This window comes from Cuculus canorus, chromosome 3 (assembly GCF_017976375.1).
Source record: "Cuculus canorus isolate bCucCan1 chromosome 3, bCucCan1.pri, whole genome shotgun sequence".
NCBI classification, from domain to species: domain Eukaryota; kingdom Metazoa; phylum Chordata; class Aves; order Cuculiformes; family Cuculidae; genus Cuculus; species Cuculus canorus.
Genome location: NC_071403.1, coordinates 109597894 through 109625763, shown reverse-complemented (window position 1 = coordinate 109625763; position 27870 = coordinate 109597894). Strand labels below are relative to the sequence as shown.

The 27870-nt window shown below is 36.3% G+C and overlaps 1 protein-coding gene and 1 long non-coding RNA gene across 5 annotated transcripts in view; one reads left to right on the top strand and one right to left on the bottom strand.

Annotated features, from left to right (window-relative positions):
* Window positions 1-772, top strand: part of LOC128851852 (uncharacterized) — a 33192-nt gene extending 32420 nt beyond the window's left edge. Inside the window, exon 3 of the long non-coding RNA XR_008449380.1 lies at window positions 188-772. This is a non-coding gene — a long non-coding RNA (uncharacterized LOC128851852). The remainder of the gene's footprint in view (window positions 1-187) is intronic.
* The window catches only part of SMYD3 (SET and MYND domain containing 3), a 387008-nt gene that overhangs the window by 92217 nt on the left and 266921 nt on the right, over window positions 1-27870 (bottom strand). The gene's annotated exons all lie outside the window — the stretch shown is intronic.

Here is a 27870-nt window from a genome sequence, read left to right as displayed (position 1 = left end):
TAAAAAAAAAAAAAGAAGTGTGCAAGATGTAGTTACTAACCTGAGACTTGAAAAGCTACAGCCTGAACCATGCAAGAATATTGCACTGTTTGGGTAAAATGAAATATCTCGAAGTTTTGTAGAACTCCCATTAAAAATTTTGTGCAACCTGTCCTAACTTTTTCACAATTTTCTCCTCTGACAACAGGTCTCATGTTCCCTTTGGTAAAACTCCATTTTTTACCCAGCGCTGCAAATATTACTATTATTCCTGCTTTTTGGAAGAGAACCGAATTGCATTTATTTCTGGAGCAGAACTGGAGAAAGGAAACTGCAAAGCCACTAATGGACCACATTACAGCATGCTCGCAGCACTTGCCATTATTAATTAGAGTGGAATAGAGGCATGACATCCTTGTCTTCATCCTCATTTTGCTACTGGTAACTCCACTCCTATGAAATAGGATAGAATTATTCACTTGATTTCAACAGCCACTGCATTCCTGCCTATTGAAAATAAACTGCTTGCTTATTCAGTGAGACCAAATATCATGGTCTTCCAGCAATGCTTAAATGACTTTGTATTTGTCACACCTATTTCATTACAGATAGTTGTTTATCTGATTTGTAACGATGTATTAAAAAAATATTTGTTGGACTTAATATGAAAAATAAGGTTGAAATTCAGCTATGGTTGTTGATATGAAATATACATACGCAAACTCAAAACGTTAATGAATAAATCTTGTATAACTTCAGCTAATAATACAGGTGGAATAAATTACTACTTGTCATCTCCTTCCATTACCCATTTGACTTCCTTCTCAACTCAACTGCAAAACACCTCAAATTATGTAGACCTTCATATATGTTTACCTCTTGAAGTTCACTGACCATAAGTCTTTGCCTTTAGTTGATTTGGCTTAGTGGATTTTTGCTTCTCTGCTTTTCACTTTTTCCACTCTTTAACTATTGTCCAACAATATCTTTTCTACTGCAGGAAAAAAAACAAAACCCATCAAAAATTTTTTTCAGGCCATTTCTTTAAATTTTTTTCCACCAGGAAATTTCTGAAAGTACAAAAGCTGAGGATGTTTGAAGAAGAGGAAAGAAAGAGTAGGAAAAAGAAGGAAAGTTAGCTTCTCAAATTTGATGGCATAAAATGAGTATTTTTAAATCTTAAAAGCTTAAACATAACTAAAAGATTTGATTTTGAAAATTCTTCTGAAAAGGGCAACAAGAACATTAATCTGGATTACGTTTGAAATGTGGAAAGCATTTTTTTGAGGAAAACACCTCACTTCTTTTCTAATACTTTTTATAAGTAGCATCTGGTTTTCAAACCAGCTCTAGTCTCATTTTGCTACTTCAGTCACAATCAAAAACAGAGGAGAGGAGAGTTATAGAACTGAACCTAAAACTTTTTTTTTCTTAGCATGGTTTTAAAAATACACAGAAAACACTCACACCAGCAACCAACACTGCAAATCTGCATGTGCCCATGATCACTGCAAAGCAGGGATATGAAAAACCTGCTTTGTCTTGTATTAACCAGAGAAAATCTCAGGCTCTTGTAATGTTTACACATTGAGGCTCAAAAGGATACTGGTATCACTGCCAGTTCCTTCAATTTTTCTTTGCCCTTTCCCTATAAACCACTACTTTTTCTGTTGATATAGAGTTTTATGGGAAGGAGTAAGCATAGTTCTTTTTATAAAATTACTAAAGCAAAAAAATAATTTGAAAAATCACTTAAAGTATTTCAATATCATTTATTTTTTAACTTATTCCTATCATTTAATCTGGGTGATATCACTACTTCTAAAAATCATTAGGCCAGACATACTCTTTTGTAACTCCATCACCGTCACTGGTCTAAACTCCCTTCTCCCTGTTAAAGGCCTTTGGAAATCAGTAAGGCGATAGGAAACACGCTCTATGTTCTTCCAGGTAGGTGGCCTATCAAACGCTTGCTGAGAGCAGGTTATTTATATTACATGCAAAAGTATTATTTGAAAACTACGTGAGCTGTTCACAAAATGCCAGTGCAGAATTTTATGAATAAATATTTTCCTTTAAAAGCTTTTTAGCATTTGATTAGCACAACCCTGCAAAATACTTTTGAACTCACACTTACTCCTTCCTTCCACAGACAGCGTATGAACAGCATTGTCAGATGTGATGATTGTTGCTACCACGCCATAGGTGTTCTGCAGAAGACAGGCTAGAGCTGCCTGTGGCTAGGGAAAAGTTGTGGAGTACCAGCTGATATTTATCAAATATATTAAATCCAGGTGGCAATGAGAAGTTTAACAGGACAAAGTAAAACTGTGAAACAAAAAACCTACTATGTATTTAATCCTAAACCACTGAAATATTCAGCTGATTGCCTTAATGACAGGTCTTTGGGGAAAATAAGGGTAACAGCCTATTAACAGCACTGAAGAGATAGTTAAATACAGTTAGACCGCAGTTCTAGACCTTTTGCTTTCTAAATGAAAGGGGAAAATGCACCATGAGCCTGTGCACTGGCACAGAAAACTGAATACGGCCATATCAGAAAATAGCACGACACGATCAGGTAGAAAACTTAAGTCACTTCTTTTCCTTCTCAGGACAAAATAGAACAGGCATTACATTTGTGTTAAAGACGTGATGTAATAAACAGAACAAATTAAAGCTAAAACAGTAATTTTAAAGCCTCTATAACTCAAGTAATTGGTATTCAAGTAGTTCTTGGATTTCCAAAGGATGTGTGCATCTCTGAAAAATCAACTCCCCAAGGGTTTCCAGCTAGCTTTTTTTTTTTTCCTACATTTTTACTCCTTTGGCTATTTCAAACATTGTTCTGATCAGGAAACAGTTGAAGTAATTTAATTTTCAGAATTCCATAACAGTGGACATGTTTAGTCTCAACATACTACAGAGACGCTTCTAGTTACTGTGAGGCATAGCTTTCATGCTAATGCCACTTATTTTCTCATTCCCATACCAGTCCGACATTCTTGGACAATCCTATTTGATGATTAACCACAGTCAGTCAATGACATCTAACAATACCAAAGACAATTTGCTTGCATTGTGTGCTATATTTGACCATATTGGGAAGTCACAGGCAGTTCAGTCAGGAAAAAAAACCAAAACTAATCCTGCCCTACTTCTTCAGATCTGCAGGGTGCATTTGACACCTGGGAACTAAACCAGAGCATTTCAGAGCTGCATCTCCCATCAGTAGGCCAGGGTGGGAGATTTTGCTTGAAGGAGGTCAGAAATGCCTGGATAGTTGGTACAGAGTAAGAGAAACCTCCCTTTCACATTGTGTTTGGGTTTCTTTCTGACTTTTGAAGGTACCAGTAGAAAATAACTATTTTGCTTCCCCAAGAGAAGGAACGATGGACATATTATGGGTGGTTATATGGGGAGGCACCCGCAATGTCTGTACCCCAGAAACAAGTAGGGGGAAGGTCACCACCCCATCCATCAGGATTCCAGTGCAGAAGTGCCATTATTTCAACAGAACAGATAATAACGCCCAGTATACTGTTCTACCTGCAACTAAATAGAATGGATTTTCCTTTGAAATAGCATTTTTCTTCATGGTACCAGACTAGAGATAGCCATTGTACAGATTTTCTGTATTGTTACTATATGCTATCACTAATTAGAAACACAACCCCCCACCGCAATACTTGAAGGCAACATTAAGCTACACTTTCATTTGAGTAGGAGCCACAAAGTAAAGAAAATACAATAATTTACTCCAAAATAAACACATAAACTAAGTTCAAACAGAGAACTCCTACCCAATGTGACATCAAACAATGAATTGTCAAAATAACTGTAAAATAGCTACATACAGAGTAGCTTTTAACAGCACAGCTAGAATCATAGCTTGCAGAAAAAGTCAGGAGAAAGCAAAACTTCTATGTATGCTTTCTGTTTAACAAACTCTCTTATGGTATACAGACTTTAAATTGGTGAGAAAAATGGTCAAATAATTATATTATTTGATCTTTCACTCATGAACAGAAAAAAAAATAAAGCATTTCATTTTTAGAAGTCTGTAACAGATATCTTGGAAATACAGAAATAAAGGAAGGTTAGACAAACACTACATTGAGCTCACAGTTCAAATGCTTGTGGGTAGCTAACTAAAGTTCACAGACCTGTGTGTAATTGCTGTCTACAGGAAATACTTGTGTTAGCAAAAGAATTTTCTCCTCACTCCTTCACCTTTGCCCTTCCACAAATCACTAGTAAGGAAACCTCCTAGGAGCATTTCTGTGATGAACAGGACTTTCTCCACATCTACAAGATGAACTAAATGTAACTGTCAAGAACAGAATCTGACAATTTCTCAGAAACATGATTTAAAAGTATTGATTAATAAAGTATAGACCTTTATACAAATAAGCTCGATATGAAACAATCCCTGTTCATTTTTCCTTGTTTAGACTCCACATGTCTTTAAGTTTGTAAAACAGATAAGAGCACAAATTTTACACTTATATTAATGTAAATTGGCAGTGACTTCAGTGGCATCAAATGATTTACACATAACAATCAAGTAGGAAGAAAGTACACAAAATAAACTAGAATTATGATTTCTGTGAGCACTGAAAGTGGGTGATCTAACTCCATGTGGTTAAAATTCTGTAGATTTCAGACAAAACTAATCCTTGCCATTAAACATCTGCAGTCTTCAGGTTGCTTCATTCTTAACCTAAGCTCTTAAATCCAAAAGTCTGAATTTCACATCAAATACTAAAATAAGAAGACATCGGTTTAAAAAAAAAAGAAAAACAAACCAGATGACAGAATGAGAAGATATCATTAAATAGCCCGAATAGTCAGACTTGAAAGCTGAGCAAACATTTTAAAAAATAACATGCAATTTTGTTTCACTGTTCCCCCATTCCAGCTTTAGATAGCTTGAAAGGCACTGAAACTTTGCATTTATCAAAAAAAGCCTGTGTTTTCCCAGCATTCAAATGATACAGTGCCATTTACAAAATGACTGCCATAAGTGTGTATTCTTTCCTGTGAAAGTGACATTTTTGCCACACAACAAGAAACAAATTTCCTTTAAAGGAGATGTTGTATGCAGATGAGAAAAATAAATACCAGTAGCATGCCCTAGAAAGCTGATACATACCAGTATGCTTTATTTTCATGGTTTTTATCTTACAATTTTTAAGCTAACTGAATTGTTTTCATAACGCAGATCAATGATTTCAGAAATTTTAAGAACAGACACAATTTCTACATTTCAAAGTTTGAGAAAATTATAGTGGTGGTGTGTTAGCTATTTCAAGTAAGAAAGAAGGCTGAGATGGCTGTGCTCGCTTTACAAAACTAACTGCAGATTTACAGAACACCCCTTTGATTCACAACGCTCTCCTAACGCTTCATGCTATTTTTTTTCTGACATGCAGATTCACTTTCAGCAAAGCTTTATCTACAGTTTTCATATCACTTACTTTGACCTTTTTGTTTTGTTGTTTCTGCAAACCAGATCGTGACATATCCTCAAGACAAGTAAACCAGGTAGACAAAGTGATATCAGCAAGCAATGAGGAGCAGCTGCAATCGCGTTACACCCGACAAAACTAAGGGTAACAGGAAACAACACACTAATTCTTGGTCACAGCAATACTAGTGGATCCTAGAAAATTCCTAACTTCCATCACTTATGAAACCCCTATGCCAAAAGCTGTCTTAAAAACATCACACAACTAAAGAAAGTGCAAAATTGGGTCAGAAATATGAACCACAAGGCACAAGTTTATTTAAATTTACTGTTATGCTTCTCCTCACAGTTTGCATTTTGACACTGACTCTCCTCCTTATGTTCATACTGTTTTAACCCCAGCATAATAGCAAAAAAACTATATGCCAAAATATCTTCTTCCTTGATTAATTAAATCCTTCAAAGTTCAATATACTATGATTATTTAAGCACTTATTATTTAGAAGCAAGTTTTCCTTTCACCTAGGACTTAACCGCTTATGAAAATTTTACTTTTGAATTATTACATTTTCATTAATAGAATGAGGTAAACCTACAAACTATTTCCTGAAACTAAGGAGTTTCCTCTAAGGATCCATTCATGATACAATATGAATTTAAAACAAAAATTACAAGATCACACTATGTAAGGCTCCATTGACTGTTAGGTCTTACAATTAGCAAAGTAAACTAATAATTTTTCACCAACAAATGTGAAAATAATTCTCTATCCTACTTGTTATGACAGAAAACAGTAATTTGTTACCTGTTTAAGTTACATTTAAAATGTGTTTAGTGTTTTACCTGCTGTGCTATTCTTGGCCAGCCACCGCAGCTGTGTGAAATATATATTGTATATATCGTAAATTTCATGTCATCAAACAAGAATTTAAAATATCAAGCTTTCAGATATCAAACACCTCCATTTTTTTTAACATTGAGTTCATCCTAATGAAAACATAAAACAATTTGAAAGTTTAAATCATGATCTAGCCTTGTATCTAGTCTTTCCAGACTGAGTCCAAGTGTTTTCTCATAAACAGTTGCTGATATTGTCTCCTCGGTGAAGCTGAAACTGGTGCCCATTTTCATTTGCGAGGATCTTCCTAGCTATGAATGAAACAACCACTTCTCTCCAACTTCTTCTCATTACTTTTTTGACATTTTTTACTCACGGTGATAGCACCACATCAAATAGTGTGTTGACTTATTAGCACACGATGGGTCATTTAAATCAACCATTCCATTTGCATATATAAAAAAACCCAAAATATGAACATTAACCCATAGGACAAAATATAGACTTCTAAATCTGTTTCTCCAAATTACATTGCTAACCCTCCAGTTACATACTCATGATTATTAACAAAAAAGATAAGAAGCAGGAGAACGAAAAGTCACAAAAGCTATGATAGGACTGGATTAAGAAAGAGCCAAGTAACTTGGCAAGTGACAAAAGATAAATAACTAGACAAGATAATGCATTAAAAAAACCAGTTCAAATAGACAACTTGCTAATGAGCATTTATTAACAGTTTTGTTGAAGAAGGATTATGGAGGAGGGGACCCGAAAAATACTAGTCCAAGTCAGTGGCACTTATTTCCACCACCTTTGCTCAAAGGTGTCAATACACACACCCCAATAGAATAGAGTTAAAGACAGCGTTTTGTCTTTAAAATTATTATACACCTTAATTCACTCAGCAGTTATAAACAGCAATCCATCTCTGACACGGTATTGTCTGTTAAGCATCTTGCTCTCAAAGGTGCCAGTGCAGCAAATGAGAGACAACAGCAGTTTTTGCCTCTGCACATGAATGCAGGACTGAATTCAGCCCGAAGAAGCTGAAGATCCACCCACTTGTGGATCTCAAGATCTCTAATTGCAAGCCATGTCCATCAATTCACAAAACCTGCCTTTAACTGAAGGACAGCTGAGGCTACGCTAAATCACGCACCTTGCCTTGCGAAGAGGGCTGAATAAATATTGTAGTCCATCCAAAGACACTTTCTCGCTCAGCCGGCACCTACACATGGAGACTGCACTTTCAGCTTTCATATTACACGAGTGATTGCATTAATGAGTACTGATACCTTGAATGAATAATGATTCTCTTCTGCTGTTTTATGAATAAAAGATTTGTTTAAGATTGTAATTTAATTTTGTACAAACTATCAGACATTTAAAGATGGGAGAAATAAATCTTCTCTCTTTGCTTTTGTTTGAGAAAGAGGCTGTGTTTAAGCAAGTGCACAGAAGATTTTGTTTCCAGCTGAGCTCTCTCACTAACCTCGAAAGTGTGGCACAAAGGCTACTGCTGCCACTTGTCCCCAGTCAGTAAACCACTCTACAACCCATGCTCCACATATGGTTCATCCATTCCCTTGAGTGTTGTTATTGTGGTTACAAGTAGTTGTGTCTCAGTGTGTCTGAAAATCCTGTAATATCACTACTATAAAATAAGGTGATTTTAACTTAAAACTTACTTTTTGTTGAATAGATGTGATTTTTATGCAGAATCTGGCCATTGGGAGGATTTCCAAAGCAGAACAGCCAGCAACAGCCCCAGGACCTGTGCATGAGATGGGATCATGACAGTAACAACTGTGCGGGGTGGCTTTTTTACATGTTTCTTATTGGTAAACACGTCAGTGAGCAATACCTGACAATATTTAATGGATAGAATGAAGAGAGAGGAAACGTGTTAAAGTGAGAAACCAATTGTAGCACACTCAGTCCTGATACCTAAAGGCTGATCTGTTTGTACCACAATACTTCATGGGACTGGGCGACAGCAGCAAAGGGCAGAAAAAGCTAACTATGCTTTAGGAAAGCTGCATTAGTGCTGGCACGTGGGGAAACACAAGCAGGATGGTTTTGTCAGCAGCAGTTGACTTCTACATAAAAGCCATTATTAAAAAGCCCTGTTTATACAAATCTGACAAATCTGCTCCAAGACATACAAAGAGATGATGACAAAATAAAGCTCACTGATATTTACTCAGACTTCCCTCTGCCAAATCTGTGTGCATGACTATGAGCATATTCTCATGCCACCTCACGTGTTTTTCTAGAGGAAGACGTGTTCTTTAACAACATGGTCTTTGGCAGAAATTTACCCATAAAGCCACATATTTTTCAAGCCAAATAACCATAGTAACTAACTGCACAATAGTTGAACTAGGGTATTATCAGTCTCAAAATTATTCACAAACAAAAATGCTACATATTTGAATTAATAAACATCTGAGCCTCTACATCCCCTTCATTTCCATGAGTAAAAATGGTAATCCTAATTAGAGGTGAGAAAATAATTTTCAACAAATCCCTCCAAACGCATTTTTTGTCTTTACTTTCAGAATCCCTGAAAACAGATTAGAAATCTGTCAAAATTCATTCAAAATCAGTTCATATCTTTCTTTCTCATTGTTGCTATTTCTGAGCTCAATTAAACTATAAACTAGGTACTAAAAATTCATACTCAGATACTAAAATTGTGACAGTTGCTGAGTCTGCAGACATACTCACTGACTTAAAAATTGAAGATACTGTAGCTTATTATTCTGATGGCATTGCAGTATGGATGCTAAATGTAAATCACAATCCCAAAGACAAGCTAGAAGTCCTGCCCTAGACCAGTAGCAATTAATGTAACAATACATCTTGGAAAATATTAATTATTTATTTTTAGCCCACACAGAAATTGTCACCCAAACCATTCTGAGAATTATGATTTTGGGGAGAAATTTTTCTTATCTTCTTCCATTCTCATCTTACTATTGGAATAACAACTCCTTAAATGCTTTCTGAAAAGAGCTATGATGAAAAAATAGTAATGCTTCAAACTCAAGAAGTAACATAATGGAGCATTTCATTTGTAGGCAGGAAAAAAAGGTAAGGCTTTTGGAGATCCTTTCCTCACTGCAGATTTTCACAGAGCTTCTTTCCTGCTTCTTACTTTGGCAATTCAGTTTTGTGACTACATGTTGAAATTGGAGTTCAGCAGACCTGAAATACTATTATTTGTATTATACCTGTATCTTTATATTTCTGTTTGCTCAAGGACATCAGACAATGTATAGACAATAATTAGTTAAGCATTCTAATAGCGCTGTGAAGAATGAAAATGCAGAACTGAATCATAAAGAGGTTGAACGTAACATCAAGGCCATGGAGCACATCAGCTGCAGTTTGGTATACAAAGAGATTTTCTTTCGAGTCTCTAACTGTATCCAAATGGTTTGCAGTTACAAAGGAAAACAAACTTGATGTTCTCTGGAAAATAACAGAAGCATAAAATCCACAATTGAAATGGGATTCTTGGCTTTACTTTTCCCTGTGGCACACATCGATGGTGCTGTGCTGCAGTACAACTGCAGGCACATCATCGGTCATGTTATGCCAGTTAAGGAGCCACATATTATTTCATGTCTTCTGTCTTGGCTGCGTGATGCTGTGAAATCAGCTAGTATCTCCAACACAATTCTCTGGCACATTTTCAGTCTGCATTTACCTTTCTCCGTTTATGCAGATTACTGCATGCATATTAACTGCTATTACAGAGCGAATTTATCATCTGAGAAAACAAAAAAGTGAGCAACACAAAGAGGAGAGAAAGAAATCTCCTCAGCAGCCAAAACCTCTAAAATACCAGAGCACTTTTAAAAGCTCAACCATGAATCAGGAAGGGAAAGTCCTGAAGATTCAGGGGCAAGAGGAACTGAGCGAGCACAGAGGCCACGCAGCGCACCTCATCCACCTGCAGTAGGGCGTGCGCCACCCCGACGCTGCAGCCGTCCTCAGCACAGGTCACTTTAGCTCTCAGCACCTTCAGCTCTGACGGTGTAAGGCTGTCTGCTTTGTGGAATGACCCACATCAGCTCTGCCTGTGAGGGGGGACATGGTGGTGGTGGGAGTTTTTACCCACACAGTGTCAGTTTACACCACTTGCTTTGTCCAGTGAATCAGGTTATGGCAAAATGCTGTGATGAAAAGATTACAGTACTTAAGAAAATCAAAACAGAAACATAATTATGCCAGCCTGACTGCAAAGGCTTTCAGTTTCTCCTTCCCACCCTCCACAACAGAGGAATATTCTCAACAACAATGCAGAAAGGAGGCTTAATAGAAAACTAGTGTGTAAACTGATGTCATCAAAACAGAAAGAAAGAAAACCACAATGATTCTGCAAGATATTTTCTTTTTCTCTTAAACTGAAGGAAGAAAACACGACACGATTTAAAAGGCTGTCTCTGCCTTCCTCTTATTCCATGAGGAAATAACCCTCAACAGTCAAACTTTGCTGTGGCAGAAGAAAAACAATTTCTCATCAACTGAGTATTTCCCAAACTTATGCTTTTCTCAGTGTATTGAAAGTATGTGTAGTTTCAGACTCCATTACAAGTTATCTATAATAAATTTTAGCAAAAAGAAAGTATTATTTAGTCTGGAAAGTGAAAAAACAAATACATGGAAGATATACATATATGTATATAGGAAAACAATGCATGTGGGAAAATAGCGCAAGGAAATATTCACTTCTATTCATTTTCAGTAGGCAAATCACATGAACTGGCTTTCTTGGAGTCATTGAAAGTGTACAATAAAAATCTGTGTTTAGGAAGAGCAGGTTGGGTTGAACAGTAACTTAATTCCAGGGGTTGTTTTCACAGTAGACCCCAACTAGGGAGTCTTAATTCAAATCCATATGCAATTTTTTTAAAACCACAACAAAAATAAATGTTCTATTTTTGTTTCAGCTGATACACTCATTTGTTCAATTTTAGATCATATCTCAAAAATAATTTAAACAAATTTCTGGTTCTCTGGAACCTTTATAGATGCTTTTACAGGTATGAATACTACTGTCAAAGCATGCTAGATAGCCCTTTATGAATAACGCTGAATGTACAAGGCTCTTTCAGGAAAATAAGGCAATTGTTGTATAGTAATGTTGTATTGTGCTTCATACAAATCATAGTCTCATTGGAAAGACAACTTTTCCTTTCTAGGTATGGTCCATAAGCCTCAATAACAACACCAAGTAAAAGAAAACTACATATTCTTACATGAATCATGCTTCTTTCAGGAAATCTCCCTCAGTTTTCATGCAAGACAGTTGAAAATAAGTCTGTAGTGGCCATGAATTTAAGAGTACAAAGGCGTTTACCTTAGCAGAGCACAAACTTCATTCACAAGCAAGACAGACTTCAACAAATGTTTGAGTTAGATGGCACACCATACCTGACAATATGTTTTACTCAGAAAATACCTCTTCTGGAGACTATAATTGAAGGCAGCCATGGCTTAGCCAAGTCAGAGGAGAGTATTCTCCATGAGAAGGAGAAAATGGCTTTGGCATTAAATACTTCAAGGATAACCTGTAAACTACATCTAACCGACAGTTTGTTAGAAAATACCATGTTGCAGAATCCAAGACTTTTACAGTAATGCCAGTCTCATACAACTGTATCTGTGATATTGGAGAGCGTATTTAACTCAAGCAACAACCTGCATGAGGTTTGGGGAGTTTTCTGAATTTCTTCTCCAGAAATTTCCTATTTATAGGAAAGTTTTTTAGAATGAAGCTTCATTCTAAATTGACGTGAATCAGGCACTTGAGTTCAAACAGATACCCATACAAAGCACATCCAACATCATGAATAAAGTCATTACGATAAAATTAAAATAAATGTTTCTAGTAGTATTGATAAACAGACTGCATATGATACTTGGACTCATTTGATTTCTCAGTTGCACTAATAAGTAGAAGACCCCTGCGCTAACATAGCCATACTTGTAACGATTAGGGTCATTCAGTTTCTGATTTCTAGTTCCTTAACTATGTTCAGCATCACAGTTCAAGCAGATTTCACACAGTATTGTTACACTTCCTAACAGTGAAGGATCCATGAGATAGTGACTAAAATGTGACATATTAGAGAGGAAGTACATTGCTTTCTTTGTAATGTTAAATATTCTATCTGTGCCCAACTCATTCGCTGAACATTTTTTGTCTGAGATTCACTCCCATTTCTTTTTGACAGGAATCTCTATTAAGGTTAGAATGAACTAAACATTATCACAAGAAAGAAAGTGGCAATAAGAACATTAATTGGTAATGACAGCAGATTCTTGATAGCATCCTTTTTAAATGTGCAGGAGTACATTTGTAAAAATGTGAATTCTCTGCTCTAAGAATATTTAAAAATAAAACCAGCCATCTCTTATATAGACTTTAAGAAACATCGTGAAACTGACCAAATAAAAATGTAGATCCACCACAGAAGCCCTTGACCTGCAAGACAGCCTTTCAAACCACTTAACTTTCTGTCTTGAAGAACAATTTTCTTATGCTTATCTCAGACTGTGTGGGTGGATGAATGAAATCAAGTGCCTGTGAATCTCTCACAAAGATATGGTGTCTCTGTTCTCAGGCTCTAACCGCATCTCTGGGTTTTTTAAACCAACATGCCAGACGAATGATAGTTTTCAGCATAATTTTAAATATTCAAAAGAAAATATTATTTTCTAAAAATAAGCCACATACAACCTCTGTCTAAGTTTCTAGACTGTCTAGCTGGATCCCTACTTGGGCAGCACTCACTGTAGGGTCTGAGCACTTCCCAACTGTCAGCCTGCACTCTGTATTCTTGAAGCCCACCTTGTTCCCAAAGCTCCCCCAACCAGCATGTGTCTGTTTGCAGTCCCATTATGAAAATCTTTTGTCTTTTGAGGAGCACTCTGTGGCTATGCAGTGTGCCACAGATCTGCAAGAAAACACAGTGCCTGTCTCAATCTATATGTCTCACATTGGATAAAGGAACATTAAATGAGCATTCTAGCTCATGCCTTGTGCTTCCTTCCAAAACGTGCAAAGTTATATGTATACATAGTAGGGAATAACAACGCTTTTGAGACTTCCCAAGAAAATTCCCATCCTTCGGTTGCTTCCACATGTATTTTATCATGTTAGTTATTGAACGTAAAGATCTCAATATCTAACACTGTTTACTTCAGCAAACACAGAAAATTGAAGGGCAGTAGAGAGAGTACAGAGGCCACACTGTCCCCAAGGACAGAGTGTTCAATGCCCACACCAGAGCAGCCAGGCTGGCTGGTGTGCCGCTATGCACCTGTACTGGAAACAGAATCTAAAACCAGCAGAAGCTTCTACTGCCATAAACATATCCCTGAACAAAACTAATTTTCTTAAATAACTAAAAGTCAAGTGTTTGACCTTGTATTATCACTGTCAGAAGAATCTGAGCTTTAGATAGCTTGTAAGCAACTTCAGACTTCATTCTGAAAAAAAAAATTAGGTAGGTATTTAAAAGAATAGATTGTAAGGTATGGTCCAATTGCATAGTGACTCAAATTAGCATTAAATTAGCTAGAATTTACCTGTGATGAAATAGAAGCATGCAACAATCAGTTACTACATCTTGGCTCAAGGGTGGCAACTCCTAAAGACATGCTAACTTAATCATTTACAATCATCTACTCACAATTCTAATTTACATGACATTGCTTCAGCAAACAGATTACACTGGTAGCAAATGACCTGCAGGGATATTAATGTATTAGTTAAAATTTTAACAACACAGATTAGGACAGGCCCTTGGCTATACACTCAGTCGCAAATCATTATTCTAGTGGTGCAGAATAACACACAAACAGGGCTTCCAAGAAACTGCGGCACAGCAGTAAATATATACCAGCTACCACCTTCCTGAAACTTTCTTTTTTTGCTGTGTCATATAAGAAAATAAAGTATAAAAAGGCAGCAAATAGAGAGAGAGAGTGATAAAGAAAGTGAGTGAGAGAAAAGACATGGTCTTTGGCTGTAATGCTCACTAGTTCTTGATGTAAAGGAAGAGTAACTGAAAATTTGAGCACAAATTTTCAAACCTTTGACTTGCAACATACTTCCCCTGGGCAAATCACTTATCCTTTCTGTGACCCACAGCTCTGCATTTAATAGAAATAATCTGATCCAACTCCGCAGCTCTGTATCCCAGTTTCCTTTGTTTTCTCCCTGTCCTGTGAGGATTAAAATACCATTTCATAAGAATAAGATGCAACAACAACAAAAAGCTCAGATCCTTTGTTCTTGTTTCCTACAACTTGCCCTAATGTCACATCCTGTCTTCAGCAGTAAATAAGCCCAGAGTGAAGTTACAGCCAAACCTCTTGGAATGTAAAAATCTGTTCATCTGATATAAACCCAAACAAGCTAAATATCAGTTTTTCAAACGCAGCTGAACTAGTAACCAGAATTCACTGACTTGAACTTCATTGTCCTGTATGGTTGATAGACAGATGGCAATTTCTTAAACACTGGCTTGTAAAAATGTACTTCTACATGAAAAAAAGATATCCAGGGGTGTTTCTTGAACTATTTTGGATAATTGTATCTTCTATTGTTTATTTGTAAGAACAATGACCTTCTGTAAGGCTGTTTAACCAACTGTGTTTTCCAATTAGTCTACAGCAGGTAGACTATGTGAGGAAAACAGCGGGTTTTCTTAAATGTAGCTTTACAAGGTAGCAGCATCCTGAGTAACAGATAAAATTACAACAGTTCTGCTTACTGTAAATGAAGTACTCATCAGTGAAAGACTGTTTTAACTTGATTATAGTTCCATTCAAGAGGAAGAGGAAAAAAGAAAAAGTATAAACATCAAACATTAAGTGCTTAAAGCAACTCTCACTGGTTTATGGGAACAGTGGAACGAGAAAGTGCTCTCAAAAGAGGCCCTGAATACTTTCTGCAATTTTACTTGTTTGAAACCAACTTTGGCACACACAGATACTTAAAAATAATTAATATTAGCTTTTAGAAAATTAATTATAGCAAAGGAATATATTGACGAAATCAATCCTGTAATTCCACTGAAAGCAGAAGAGTTGTAGAAAGCAAGTTTGGCAGAGTATATTATATTGAGGGTTAAATCAATGCAATGGAGGACTACTACTTTCTTCTGTATTCTTTGCAAAGCATCAGCTATATTTTTGCTATCGCCTGTCTCTTTCATAGAATATGAAAGACTCTCTTTTCCCCTTCCTGTGTCTGCTTCCTACACCACACAAAACTCTTACTGTTTCCTATTTTTCCTTCTGGCATGACTGAAAATATATCTTAAATTTCAAAGTTCAGAGCAAATCTTCTTTGCAGATTTTTCTGGTTTTGTTATATTTTTCTGTCATTCTTCCCAGCTGTCAGAGACCAGATGATCATTTCCTACTTCAATTGCCTCATTGACACATTTCTTCCTTAAAGCTTTCAGTGATGACCTGCTTATTCTTACATCTTAGAACTTTTAATCTCTTTGCTATAGTTAACATTAAGGTCTGAAATTACTTTTGTTATGAAATAAGAGGTGAATCTGTCTAACTCTTATTAACTCAGCAAGCAAATACAGCATCAGCTGAGCTGTAAAATCTTCAGACTTCAGATCCTTCGTTCTGTCCATAAAAGGCCAAAATCTGATGTAGCATTTTCCAGTTAACATTTCACACATTAAAAAGCCCCCAAATTAATAGTAGTCCAGCTAGTGATCCATGTCAAGCTACAGTATGCACAGCATGCTTGAAATCCAGTATCTTCAGATATTTCTGTCTCCAATTAGTAGGTGCTGCATGAAGATCTGGGCCAATCAAGGCATGTATAGCACAGCAAGACTAGCATCTGGTGTACACAAGTATATCACTTCGAGTTTAGAGGTGGAATTGCAAGTGCAGGTTGAAGCTATTAAAAATCATTGTGCTAAAAATTCTATCCATGTGAAGATCAGAAATTTTAAAGCAATTGGTCACCATCTATTTCATTAAAAATCCTTTGGATATGGACACCTCTCAGCCTCTGGGGAAAAGATGTAGAAAGATCTATTCAGGGAATGGTCAAGTTAGGAGAGTCACTTTCAGAAAAGTTTTGAGTGACATGGATAACTGTTCTTGCATTTGCACTCTTAGATCCAGAGCTTAGATCTTTCCAAAATCTAATGTTTTAATTCAGCCTTAATTCATTGGTCTTAATAAAAATATTGGGATTGAAATGTGGTGATCTGTGTTTCACAAAAAGAAAGACTGGGGTATCACAGTGAGTATTCTGATTTTCAGAATGAGAAAAAGAAAACCTTAACCTCTTTTCCAGCTTTGGCAATTGCCTCAAAATGAAATCTATAAACTTCAGTTTAAGCCTTTTAGTATGTAGCTTCATGCCACCGTATGGCACAATTCTAGCCACTTCGCTGCAGTCCCTGCACATCAGAGATCTGTGCTTTAAAATAAACACAGCCTGGTTTAAACTCTGCTATACATTCATCAAAGCTCCTTCCTTTATTTCCTTTACCTTTGTCACATACAATGTCTCAAGTAATCAATATTAAAAGTGCACATTTGACATAAAAATGTATGTCCTCTACACTTAGAAAGATAAATATAACAGCAAAAGTTTATAGGAAAAAAGTACTATCTTTTTTAAGAGTGATTGATATTAGAGGAAAAAACAGATAAGCTTTTTTCCAATTACATCAGATGGTCTAACAAAAGACTACCTCAGCCTACATGCCTCAATTCTTTCCTTTGAAATTCATGGCTACAACACAGCTCGTAAATCCAGTATCTCCCATAGCACTGTATGGTAATCACAGCTCAAAACTGCAGTGATGGTCTCATATTCCCCTACTGATACTGAGATATATACACCACTCACACTGAGTTACAGAAGCAACATGAGCAAAATTCTGCCCTTGCTTAGGACACAGGCACAGCATTTAATCAATTTGCTATAATTTCTGTGATACTATTATAGAGTGGAAAGGCACCTCACATATTGAATATATTTCTGGACATTTTATGTAAGTAATACATTCATCAACCTGTAATCACAGTCCTAATTTAGTTTGAAAAGGATTCCACCATTCCGGGATACGTAACTTAGTTTTCTGATTTGCTGGCTCATACAAAAGAGTTTCAAGACTTTATTAGGACTTCTCCATATCTTGATATATCATTTAAGAAGTATAAAACCATGTACCGCTTGTAAATAATCTTCCATCCAAAAGTATTTTAAAATTCACCACACAAGGTATTTCACAAGTCCATTGCTTGATGCTGAAATTTGTTAAATGAGAACTTACTGGAGCAAAACACAATGTTGCTTCGGCTCCTTTATCACAAAGAATTGTCACACTGCACATTTATCCTGGGCAAGTGGACACATGGCCCTTGAGGGAAAAGCGTTGCCTCATTCCTCTTCCTTCCATCTCTCCATTATACTATTACTTGGAAACTTTTAATGGGTTACATCATAACCCCCCTCCTATCCTCTTCCTCACAAGAAGTAACATTAGCCAAACTCTGCCTTTAAGAAGCAGTGTCTTCACTCTCTCACAGTTGCTCCTCTTTACAAAATGATTACTTTTATTTTCTATACAGATAATTTGTACGACTTTTCACCAGATATATTTGGGCATTACTCTCTTTCTTGGAATTGCTCACACAAGTATGACAACATACCCAAGACAGTAAAAATGAAGGCCATTTAAGAAGTCACATTCAATACTAAGCTACTATTTGCATTATTAATATGTAATACAGAATTTATACTCAGAGGTCCCAGTGAACTAGAATTGATTAATCTAGTTACACGCATATTTAAAATGAGTACTTCTCATGAAGTGTATGATTTATAGAGTTGAGTAGCAATTGTGGAGACGCTGTAAACAGGAAAAAGCCAGTCAAGCTAGAAGGAATGTGCTAATTAAAGAATACAAGTGAAATTCTAGTTAAAAGCAGCCAGATAAGGAGCAGGGAAAATCCTGGCCCCAAACAGGAAGGAAGGAGGGAGTGTAATTCTTGCTAGATTTGCATATCCTATCCCAGGGCCCAGCCACAGCTAGCAGGGGAGGGAAATGCTGATACTTCGCATCTCTGTTTCGTGCAGGTCTCCAGGCAGTCCTCCTATTGAAAAAAGATCTAAGAAGGAAGTTGAAAAGAAGGATGGCAAAAGGAACAAAAGAGAAAGCGATGGAGGGGAGCTCAGAGCAGAAGTTTCTCCAAGGAAAGGGCGGTTTCTCAGCAGCTCACTCCACAGATACAATATCCAAGGACAGCAAAAGTCATTCCAGCCAAAACTAAGACATAGTCAGAAGGAAGAGGATGAGTTCAGAGGCTGAGGAGTGGCCTGGCTATATTTCTGATGGGTTAAATATTTAAGCAATGCAAAGTCTGTAAGCAAAGCCAATGACTTTCATAAGAACAAATGATACAGTGTGGAGGGGAAAAAAAGACAAGTTTTTGCCTATGCAAGCCCTTCTTCAGGCGAGGTGCTAAGGTGTGACACTTTGGGGCAGTGTGTGCAGAAGGACAGTGTTCTCAGCTCTGGCACCTGAGTGAGACGTTCCAAGAAAGACACAGAACCAAATCACAGGTATATCTGACTGTATGTTTTCCTTTTCTCCTTTGTGTAACATTTTTTCTCATTCTGCAATTTAATACCTCATCCAAGCCTGACTCGTTATTTTCTTTGACATTTCCTAGCAATACGAGTATCTTCCAAATAACCTTACAGACAGAGAACCTATCTTTCCTGAGGAAAGAACCAACCAGTTTGCCCTAATTGCAAGCATACTATTATTTCCAACACCTGTTTTATAATTGTGAGATTGTGAAGTGTGTCTTTCCCTCAAGCAGTAAATGACACCACAGGGAATGACAGGGACATGTGTGGGTATGGAAGAAGGCTTTGGCAAAAATCCACATGCCTTCCACAAGCAACAGGTTTTAGGGAGATGGCCTCTACCTATAGCAATATCCATACGTGTGATAACATGCCTAGAGTTCGGTGGCGTAGTCCAAAGTCCCAGAAAATCCATGGCGAATCTGCTGACTTAGGAGAATTTGAGTCAGGTCTTTAAATCAGATACCATGTGGGAAGCCACAGACAAATCAAGCAAAACACACTGACGCTGTTTGCAGTTTAATCTGAAATAATTCTGCTAACATTTCCCTGGTTTTAAGTTGCAAGCATTCCTTGGTATTCAGATCACTGGCCTTTCTCAAACCCAGTCTGCCAACAGTGGAAATGAAGCCTAAAGAGGAAGCACTTAAAATAATTAATAATTGTTACAGCCTGGTTTAATTTAATATGGTCTTAAACATTATGTGTGGTTTTGGAATATTTCTCTGACGTTTACTGGAAATTTATGAACCATGGGAAAAGACATATTGATAATAGAAGGAACAGACCAAAGCAAGTTTGTTTTAAAACTGCAGAATCTTAAGGAGTTTGGGGGGTTGTTTTATTTTAAAAACCTAAACCAGAGTTTTTTCTGATTTTGTCCAAAGTCTGAAGCCTAAACAGAATAACAGACAGGAAAAATACAGATAAATAATGCTTTTGGCATCTTAGAGTGCTAAAGATCTACATTAGTGAAGGTCTTAAAAGACAGTTCTTTAGAAAAGGGAGTAAACAAATTAAATAGCCATTCTGCTATTCCCTTATGATATCTGTATTGTTAAATGGTCTCCAAATGACACAAAAGAGAAAATTTTCAACTGCTGAGGATCAAAAGAGGTTTGTAGAGTTTCACTTTAATTAACTTAAAGCTAAGAATTGGTCCTATAAACTAATACCAAGTTCTTAGTAAAACTTTCCACATTTTTGCCATTAATTATTTCAATTATGCCAGTGGAAAAACAAAGATGCAGGTTCTAATCATTGCTCCCAAGTGTTTGTTAATGAACTCTAAGGGGACCAAACAGCCATAATTGTCTTTCATGACTGGAAACCTTCCTTCTGAAGTGCTTCTTTGTCTGCATACAACGTCTTTGTACAGCTTAATGTTGCTTTTATCCCTTTATCGCTTTTGTTACTTTTTCATGTGGGAAATGTTTTGATTAGATAGAATATACCTTCAGAGAATCTTCCTTATCTTTGACAATAGCTATTTCTGCATTTACAGCAATAATGTAATCCCCATAATCCTGAATTCATAGAATTTGCTCATTATTTTATCATAATGCCTTCACTAGAAGTTACCAACCTCTAAATACACACCCAGCTTAGCAATTATAATGACTGTATTATTACCATCTAACACTGAGTTGTAAAGTGTGTGCCTAAAACAGAAAACTTGACCAGAATCACAATTTCAATAACAGATTGCATCATTGTGGCAACACTAAGGACAATCTTTAGTGACCTTCTGTATTTCATCTGGGTCTGTGATAACCGTGGTGTTTCTAGACCAAGATTTTGATTTAAATGCTTCCCAAGAATGCCGTAAGCAAGCAAGGAGGCATACTTTTTGTAACAGTTTCTTAATATAGCTCACTTCAGGTTCTTTTACAGGATGTCTATAAAGCAAGTGGATTGCAACTCAGACAGGTTTCAGCAAGTCAGACTTATTTCAACAATTAATATTCAATTCAATCTCAGTAGCAGCCAAAGCAGCTGAATTGTGATACTGGCCAGCTGCCTGCGTGCAAGTGAGTTTGTACAGCTATATGCTACGATAGTCACACTGCTTGAGTCTCCTTTGGCAAGTTTACAGGTCCAACGCATATATCTCAGCTGAAGGTGGGTCAAGGATCCTTACTCAACATTCTCAGATGACAGGAAGGGGCATATAGGATCCTCTTAAGGCAGGACTCCCAGGCAGAATATAAATGGGATCTGGTAAAAAGCTTGTTTCTCTTTCCCGAAAAGAAGTACCTGCCTAGCATATATTGTACCTGTCAGCTGGATCTAAACACCTGTGCAGACCTGTTCATCATATAAAAACACTCTCTTGCTTCCATACTAGTTCCCAAATGACATAGTATGATTGGTCTTTGTCAGACTGGGTACAAAGGAACTACATTGCTTTGACTTTCCACCAATGCAGCCCTCTGCTAAGAATGCTACAAACAACAGTCATTGGGCTGAATTCAGTCCCGCTTGTAATTTATGTGGCATTTTTACAAATATAAACATTATCCATAATGCTTGACTGAGAAATGATGCAGAAGTAGAAGTAATTGAACTCTATCAGAGGAAATGAATTTCAGAGAAGATCAATCAAATGATCCAAAATATTCCAGGAAAGGGCTAAACAGCTTACTTTCTTCCTGTTAGGATACATGCCTGATTGTAATCACTAATCTGCTCCTCAGCATGATATAGAAAACTTGCAGCATACCACGCAGTTCTTAAGATTTCATTTAAGTTAAAACATAAAGCAAATAAGCACATACATAAAGATCTGTTTTGATATCCTGTGATGAAATTGTGTCTCTCTTTAATTCAGTGGAAGATTTGTCATTGACATATGTACTCAATAATGTCATCAGGCATTTCTTCCATATGAAAAACTAAACTTTCAGAATAAGAGTGAAAGGATTGGCTTTGAAACTAAATTCAGGATTTCTCATTACTCTTACTCTCCTTACAAAAGAAAAGAGAAATCAATACTGGTTAATACAATGTTTATATTTCTGTCATCCTGTTTTAAATTTAAAGTGAAAAGGATTGTTTTAACATTGCAAGTCCTTCTTCCCTCCATAGAACTGTAGATCAATGTTTCACATAAGAAAAGCATAACTCTATAGGGAAAATGAAAAATATTTAAAGTATTTTTCATCATCTTTGAACACATGGAGTTCATTGCATAGATTTACTGCTATTAATTCATGATGTATGCACTCACACGTTTTTTTATTTTTGTGTCCTGTTCCTTATTATTGTATCTATGCCATCCTCTTTTTTTCTAGTGAACTCCACCTCACATCAACTCTCTAGTTAATCATCATGTGCATCAGTCCAAAAGGTAGGGCAATGATGAGAACTGCAGGAAACATTGTTTGCTAGGTGTAACTGGCTTTCTTACAGTTAACGATATCTTTTTTTGCTAGATAACGCCCTTTGTTGAGACAATTAATTGAGTGTGTTGCCAAAGAGATTTTTCTTGGGAGTGGTCTGAGGAATTAGATACTGGAAAGAACGCAGGTGTGACCTTGTTTTGCCTGCACAAAATATTTCCTGAATGAACCCTCAAAACAACCCACACGTTCTTGAGGAAAATGAAGAAGACTGAACTGAGAGTAATAGTGAAGAGCACGTTGAAAAACAACTAAAAGTGACAACAGTTCTTTTTCCCCTTCTTTTGTCTTTAATACTTTCTTTAAGTCTTTTTTGCAATTGCAGGAGCATCCAAGTACTGGATTTACGCACTGCAGAAATAACACTAAGCAATATAACTGAAATTAGCCAATATAATCAGAGAGGTTTTTGATCACATAAAGCAGCAGTATGATTCAGTCAAAAAAAGAAGTACAATTTACCCTTAATTAAATAAATTAAGCCCCAAATTTACACACAACAAAGTTTCAATTATATTACAGAATGAGCCACATATAAAGTAAAATATCAGGTTTGTGCTTCCAGTGGCAGCTGTGCACAACTATGGCCTTACTTTATTTTAATCCTCTTTTTATTTTCAAATTTATTTTAATTTTTAAATTAAATCTATTTTTAAAATTAATTAACGTAACCCCTGGAGCCATTGGGATGATAATTACTGATAATTACCACTAATACACATAGCAAGTAATACCCGCATGCACATAAGCTTCCTTTTTCTAATGTGCACTTTCACCCAGCTTGTCTGCTGCTGTAAAGCAAATGTATAGCTCTACCGATTCAGTAAAACAAGTCTGATTTATACCAGCTGGGGATTTAGCCCTTCTTGTTTCCATGAAGTCTAACAGTATCTCATAGAGCTGTACAGATCTCTTACACAGGTATGTAACAGAAATTTTAGAAAGTGCTAAGACGGCTGAACATTTCCTCTGAGCGCCGACACTTCCTTCCTGCTCATTTCACTTGTAAGACAGAAATAACTCTTTGATGACTTGACCTCTTCAAAAAGAAAAACGTTTCTGTATCGAGATCTGCTAATCAGGTCAGACGCCAATTTTTTGTTATGATCCTCTGAAAACTAAAAATGATGAATAATTACTTACCCAAAAGCCTGAGGATAAATCCTGAAACAATCACTCCCTGTTTTACATCAGAAAATCACTTAACACATTTGATTTAATGTTGCTGGACACATATCCTTGTTTTACATCTACAATTTTTTACCACCATTTGTTATGATATAAATCATCAGACTTTATAGTGTTTCTGTCAGTGGTATGTCTAGGCTCCAGGTCATCTGTATGGCCACAAAGATAAGCACATAAAAAAAAGTTAGTATTTAACAAACTTATATAAAATCAGTTTATTGCTAAATAAGATTAGAAATTGCATGGACATGCAGGTGCACAGAGTAGTGTTGAAACAATGTCAATACTTCGAGCATGTTGCCAATGATTATTTAAACACCAGCCCTAAAATGGATTTTCTTCTAACAGAAGAACAATGGAGTGTTTCCAGAAATGGAGCAAAGTGCAAAGTCCCAAAGTGGAAAGTCCTGTCTTGCTTGGGCAGAAGGAAGAAAATATTAAATTATGTTATTTTGTTCATTAAAAAAGGAAAAATCTATCATAAAAAGGTGCTTTACAAGATGAAACAGATCATGTTATCTTCAAACACTGATTCTTGCAAAGGCTTTAGCTATGACAGGTGCATGGTTTTACCCCTTGAAATGTGATTTATAAGAAATGCTGGGTTGGGCACGCTGTTATAACATGGCAAGGTGCTACTAAACGCAAGTCAGAAGTTCTGTATAATCCATTAGCATTCTTTCTTGATGGGAAACTACACAGCCACCTGTCCTTGTTGTTATTCAAAAAAAAAGGAATATAAGGCAGTCATTCAAAAAGTACTGACCTGACAAGCATTTGGTGGGGATGCATAGTAGTGTAACAAAAGACAAGTACAGAAGAAGAGCAATGAAACTGAAGGTGGTTTTGTGGTCAAACTACCAATGTGAACTGCTGAGACTTATTCAAACCTCATTTATGCATCAGATCACCAGTGATTTGTATGTCTCAGGCAAATCATTTGCTTCTGAGACAATCCTGCACAAACAAAGTTTTTGCTGCACCAAGCGTTACAACTCTCACACAAATTATATGAGTACAAGAGCTACCGGCGAAAAGCATTAAAAAGAAATCACTCCCTAAAGTAACATAATTTGCATATATCACAATTCACACCATTTGATGCAGTATTAGCTTGCAAGGATTCACTTTCTACATTTTTCAGTCTTAATTCTCCCTGAAAACACAAGCAGTCTGACTTTACTAATAACACATCCTACTAGCACCAAACATCCATTCCTAACACCAAAAAACAAAGAACCAAAATTGTTCTTTTATGCAAACCTCTGCATAAAATAAATGAAAATACAATCCCCTATTTCTTTCCTGTCTCAGCTCCTGCTGTAGACAGGCTGGGTTTGACCATTTCCCCCTTTTAAATTTCTTTACTTTTTAAATCTACGTATCTAAACACTGAAATGCTGGTTCTACACTAAGTGTTGCAATACTGATGTTTGCTTACAACTGTTCATTTTTCATAGACAATACACTGCCAAAGATTATCATTGTGATGACTGACATTTCACATACTTATCCAGGTCCAAAGACAGGTTGTGACAGTCAGATCAGACCATTTGCTATGCCGTGTACTTTAGACATATAAAACCCATAGAAGTACCTACCTAGAAGTGTAGCTAGCTTAGCTGTAATATAGTTTTCCTTAAAGTAACATGAAACTTTAGAGATACAGAACCCCTATTTACTTCCAGTAAGCTCAGTTACTAGCCTATAAAGAGACCCGTTTTCACTGAGCTACTTATATGCTTAAAATTGGAAGCTTTTATAAGGTGGTATTGTTGATAGAAAGCCAGACAGTAACAGCAAGGAAAGTGAAGTATTGCAAAGCTGGTTTCTAATCTACCTTATGCCACATGTGGGGCACATCAGTTCTCTATGCAGAATTTGTACAAGCAGCCAAAAAAAAAATGTGAGAAAGAACCACACTCTTCCATTCTGAAAACCAATACCTAAGTTTTCAAGGTCTATATACATCCTTTTAAGCCTTAAAGTGACTATAAAAGTTCACAGCAATATCTCCTTTTTTTTTTCCTGGAAAAAAAGAGCACAGGAAAAATAAGAACTCCAGTGAACTTTTAGCTGAAACTTGAACTTTGAATCATGTCTATAATATCTAGAAAGAGTTTACCTGAAATTCATTCTTCCTACCACTTGCATAACATTCTTAATACTGTGCTTCCTTATATACATGTAATATATGAACGCATACCTTTAACAGATTAACTTACTAGTTAATATTTCAAAGTTCACTGCTGTTTTTCAATCTCTTTATAGAGGGTTGGTAAAAAAAGACTGAAAAAAATTGTAGATGAGGAAAGCAAAAAGCAAATACCAGTAAATGGGGCCTCCTGTTATTACAGAGGAGACCAGATAAGCTCGAGGATTGCTAAGATTGCAATTTGTTATCTTGCCATCATCACTATGTATATTACTCTCTCAGTCTTCAAGGAACAATTTAATAGCCTTCACCTTCTTTACTGAGAATATGGTCAAACACTGGAACAGGCTTTCTAGAGAGGTGGTCAATGGCCCAAGCCTGGCAGTGTTTAAGAGCATTTGGACCATGCCCTTAACAGCGTGATTTAACTTTTAGTCAACCCTGAATAGTCAGGCAGTTGGACAAGATGATTATGATTATGACCCTTCCAGCTGAAATATTATATTATATTATATTATATTATATTATATTATATTATATTATATCGCATCTCTCCTCCAATGTTCACTAAGAAAGCCAGGGATCTAGCTCAGGTTCTGGGTCTTTTTATTTGTACTGAAATCTTTCAGGAGAGTCAAAGCAGAGGAAATTATGCTACTATCACAATAAAAAGTTCAGGCTTTACAGTATGAAGCCTTGTGCAGTGGGAATCCTCTGAAGATAAGTATTTACAAATAACAAAGAGTGTTGAATGAAAGTATCAGTGTTCTCTCCTTCACCAGCAGCTATGTAGATCGCCTTTTGCTCTACCACAAATATCGATTTATATCAATCATGGAAATTTCATGGCTTGCAGGCATGAAAGAAAATCAATGCAGTAATGTTCTTGTTGGTTTTCTGCTAGCCAGCATATTTGCGTGATGAAAGAGGGCACACAATGAAGCCCTTTGGTAAGTCTACAGGTAAACAGATGAGGAATGTGAGAGCAAAAATGATGGTAGTGGATGGAAAGTAAATCTTCTAAAAGCCCTAACACAAATATGCTTTGAATGTTGATATCATTCTTCCATTTCAGAAGAATATGTTTAGCATTCAGTATAAGAGAACAGCTCCAGGAACTACATTTCTATTAGGCATTTGGTACACTTCAGGATTATTATTCAGATATTACAGAAAGACAGATCTCTCATACTCTCCGCAAATAAAAATTGCCATAGTGAAGCAACACTAACAGTGCAGTTCATTCATGCCAACTTCTTAATAAAATAATAGGCACAGGACTGTTTTGTGACTTCACGACTAATGTAACAATATACTCTTTAACTCTCCATGACCACATACATATCTGTGTCAGAAAACTCAGGATACTGGATGAACTAGTACTTATGTGTCAGTGGAACTGATACAATACCATTTGCAGCAGGAAAAACAAAGCACAGATGCAAGCTGAATCATATATCTAACATAATGAGACTTAAAGGGAAGCATATATTCATCTGTGCTGTGTGTGGTACCGAGTCTTTAGACTGCTCTTTCTCACAATGCCAGTGGAGTCAATGGAGATATTCCTATTTATGTTTGCAATGAATTTTCATGCAGATATTTTTCTACTGAATTGTGGTTCACTGTTCTACAAGTTTAACCTTCTTCTGCCTAAAAAAACCCCAATGTATTATTATTCTGTGTAATTCTGTAATGGACCATGTAATAAAGAAGAAAAAAAGCCACCGAATTCACTCTCTTAGAGTATCCCAGAGTTCCCTTTGCATATATTAATTTTGGGGGGAAGTCAGGTATCTTTTTGTATTGCACCAGGTATGTAAAACTAGACGCTGCAACTCAACTGCATTTTTACATGCTAGGAAATTAACTGTACAATCAGTAGTTTGCTCTTGTAATAAATGAAAGCAGGATCTAATTCTTATGACCAGAAGGGAACATAACAAAAGTAATAGTATACATTAGTAGTGTTTCAAGACATCATAATATGATTGAGTTTTTAAAAATTAACTTCCAATATTAATAAATGCACATGAATCTCAGCTGCAATAGTTAATATTAGTTTTTAAGGTTGTAAGATTGTCGTCAAACACAAGAATCCAGAAGGGGAAGCAAAATTAACATCACATAATGATTAGCCGTTCAAATCTTTCTCTGTTGTAGAACCTGCTC